The sequence below is a fragment of the Nicotiana tabacum genome, chromosome 17 (genome assembly GCF_000715075.1).
Source record: "Nicotiana tabacum cultivar K326 chromosome 17, ASM71507v2, whole genome shotgun sequence".
NCBI lineage: Eukaryota > Viridiplantae > Streptophyta > Magnoliopsida > Solanales > Solanaceae > Nicotiana > Nicotiana tabacum.
Window position 1 is genome coordinate 30,039,333 of NC_134096.1, and position 3,743 is coordinate 30,043,075.

Consider the following 3,743-nt stretch of genomic DNA (forward strand, 5'->3'; position numbering starts at 1 on the left):
CCTATGGGTTCATATATGTGATTAGTTTTAAAATCCGAGTCCAAATCGACTTGCAAAACTCATTTTTTTATTTTTCAAAACCTTGACAAAGTCTCATAAATTTTTACTTTGATTCACATGATTTTAATGTTAAAATCTAAGATAAGTTGATGGAATATGATTAGAATTAGATTAGAATCACTTACCCAAGGTCTGTGGGTGAAAATCCCCTCTCCAAATAGCCTCATACCGAGGGAACAGTGCGTTAGTTCGGACTTTTTGGGTTGAACAGTGCGTTGGGGAGTTGAAGAAATATTTTGGAAGTTCAGGGGATTTCTGCGGTCCATTCTTTGGTCACAGAACTGATCTGCGGACCGCAAACTGAAGTAGAAACTTGGGAAAATTTTTGATCATTATGTGGTCCATTATGCGGCCGCATAATCATTTTGCAGGCCGCATAACCCATTGCAGATCCAGCACAAAAATAATTCTGGAGGGAAGTTCTGCGGTGCATTATGCGACCGCAGAATAGGTCTGCGGACCGTAGACTGGTCGCATAGTGAGGCAGAAGTGCCCAGTTCCGGAGAGCCATTATGCGTTCCATTTTTCGGACCGCAGAAGCGTTATGCAGTCATATATGTGACCGCAGATCTGCATCGGGGCTTCTATTTTCTAAATTTTTTAGCCGACCCATTTCGATATATTGAAGTAAATGGCCACTTTTGAAGCAAAAATCTGATAATTCTAGAGAGTGAGATTACCATAGAGCGAGAGGGGAAGTTCCTAAGCTTGTTGATCATTAACTCTTGCTCAAAGTTAAAGAATTCACAAAACAATTCACTAGGTCTTCATCCTAGATGGAAGATTCTACTCCCTAGCCCTCAATTTCGTGATTTTACTGAAACTAGGTAATGAGAAAAGCAATTCTTGGGTGTGGGAGTTGTCCATTATGTATGCATGTACTATCAAGGGTTGGGGGAAGAATGTTGAGCTAAATTGGGTATACTTTAGGTAGTGGGATGGAGGAATCCGCCATAGGAGGACCTTGAAATCATAATACCCACCTAGTATTTGATAAAATGCTCAAATGAACTGGAATCATAAACTCTCTTAATTTGTGTTCAATTTTGCTATATTTCTAAATAGATCGAAGTGGTTAAGAATTCCGGAACATTATAGTAATATAAAAGGCTCGAGGCGAGGTATGTTGGCTAAACTCTTCTCTTAAAATTGAACCCCCACAATATCCTTGTAAGTCCCTAGTTGTTCATTATAAATTGATTATTCCAAATAAGCCTTGTGTCGAAAGATATACATTCAATATGTATTCCAATGTTCTTGTTATGTTATATTCTGTTTGAAATGTGCTCGAAGCATGGGTTGCATATCTAAATGTTATATCTTTAAGTCGTGATTCAAATAAAGGCTATTATGTCAAATTTTGTAAGAAATCGTAATGTTCTTAACATTCTTATTTTCTCAATATGTGGACTTAAAGTGTTGAATAAAAATGCTATGTCATTGATGATCCATGATAATGTTGAAGGTTAAAGAGATGAATATGAAATATGAAATACGGCTAACGTGCCAAGAGTGACATTGTGTTATGGCTATCGGCGGCAATGAACTGAATGATATATAAAATATAATGAAATGAGTTGTCAATTATTTAAATAAATAAATACCCCGGGAGTATCGTTAGTCACCGAGGAAGGGTAGGCTGAAATGACCTAACTCCGAAACTACACGTGTCGGTGTAGTTGGGAATTGTGATTGTACCCCTTTATTGGAATAATATTGATGTGAAGAGAATACTCCCCTTTATTGGGATGAGATGATTGCTAGAAAAGGGTGATGTCGATCCACACAACATTGTGGTGAGACGACATAGTCGGTCGGGTCGTGATCGGATGCCATGTCGCACACATGGCGATGATTGTGCTTGAGATTATGATTGAAACAATGATTGAGAGTGAGATAATTATTATGATTGTGGTTGATGTCTTTATATGAGACGTCCTAGCCGATCGGGCCGTGATCGTACTCCGTGCTAAAATCACTATGGTATATCGGTGCTAAGATCTCCCAACCTAAAATGATGGAAATTTACTTGACACTTATCTTGCTCCTAATTTTGATGTTTTAGTATTGTCTGAGGCTTCAATTGATTTATGACTGTCCTTCTTTGTGTTATCATTCGTTCTAGCGAGAGGGTGTTTAGCCTTACATACTAGTACTATTCCATATGTACTAACGTCCATTTTCTGGAGGCGCTGCATCTTTAATGGATGCAGGTGATTCCACAGCAGGTGGCATTGATCATTGATAGTAGTACACCCTCTTCTCGATAGATTTGGTAAGCTCCACTACATTCGGGGTCGTGTATCTTCTGTCCCACGTGTATTATGTTTTGAGGTATAGTCAGGGGCTTGTTGCCGTCGTTATCATAGCATTTTGTATCCATAGAGGCTCCATAGACACAATGTGGGTTGTATATGGGTGTTGGGAAAGTCAAACTAGCCTTGTTGTATCTGAATCACTTGTTGCACTTGAACTATGATTGTGTATGTATTTTAAGTCTATAAAATGAAGTGACTAATGAAAAAGGAATTGGCATTGTTCATGGAATCCACTCAATGTGTAAATAATAGTATAAATATATCTTCTCTTTATTCATGGGCGAGTTGGGTAGAAGGTATTGCACAGGATTGCTCGGTCGGGGTATCTCGGTTGAGCGCCAGTCGCGCTCCCCTTGGTTGAGGCGTGACATAGATGGTTGTGCAGGTGGAGTGGCAAATGGGGCAGCAACCATAGCCTGAGAAGTCTACGGACCTGACTGGATCCGTGGAGCCTAAGTAGTCTTGGAAGGTGCACCCCTACTGATTCTGGGGCAGTCTCTAACCATGTGGCGGGTATCACCACACTTAAAACAATCTCTCGAGGCATGGTGGAGGCTAGGACTGGCTCGAGTCTGGTCGGCTGAACTGACCGCTGAAGGCACCCTGTACAGGAGGTGCACTAGAAAGTGGTTGAGCAAAGTGTGCAACCTGGGACCTCGATACAATAGGAGCACCACTAGAAGCTGGAAGTGTTGAATGAACTGGGTGGCTCACATAGCCCCTACCATGATGGGCTGAATCTGCAGCGTGACCACCACTAAATCCCCTTGTGCCATGAGGCCTCTTGGACTCCCTATCATCTCTATCACGGTCTCGCATACCCTCCAGTCTCCGTGCAATCTCAACCACCTACTGATATGGAGTGTCTGACTCCAACTCCCTGGACATATTGTATCTAATACTCTAGTTGAGCCCCTCAATGAACTGACGGGCTCGCTCCCTGACTGTGGAAACCAAGGTTGATGCATGCTTGGACAAATCACGCAATTGGACGACACACTTTGACATTGACATAGTACCCAGGCGCAGCCACTCGAACTCCGCGCGCCAAGAATCTTGAAGGGTATGAGGAACAAACTCCCTAAAAAAAACTCTGAAAATCGATCTCATGTAAGTGAAGCTGCCTCGGCTGGGCTATGCACCTCGTACGCCCGCCACCACTGTTATGCCGCTCCCTTCAGCTGGAATGTTGTAAAGGCAACCCCACTCATCTCCACAATACCTATAGTGTGGAGAATATGGTTACACTTCTCAAGAAATCCATGCGCATCCTCTGAAGCCAAACCACTGAAAGTAGGAGGGTGATACTTCTTGAACCTCTCGATCCTAAGTTGCTCCTCCTTATATGTTGATGCCCTAACCATG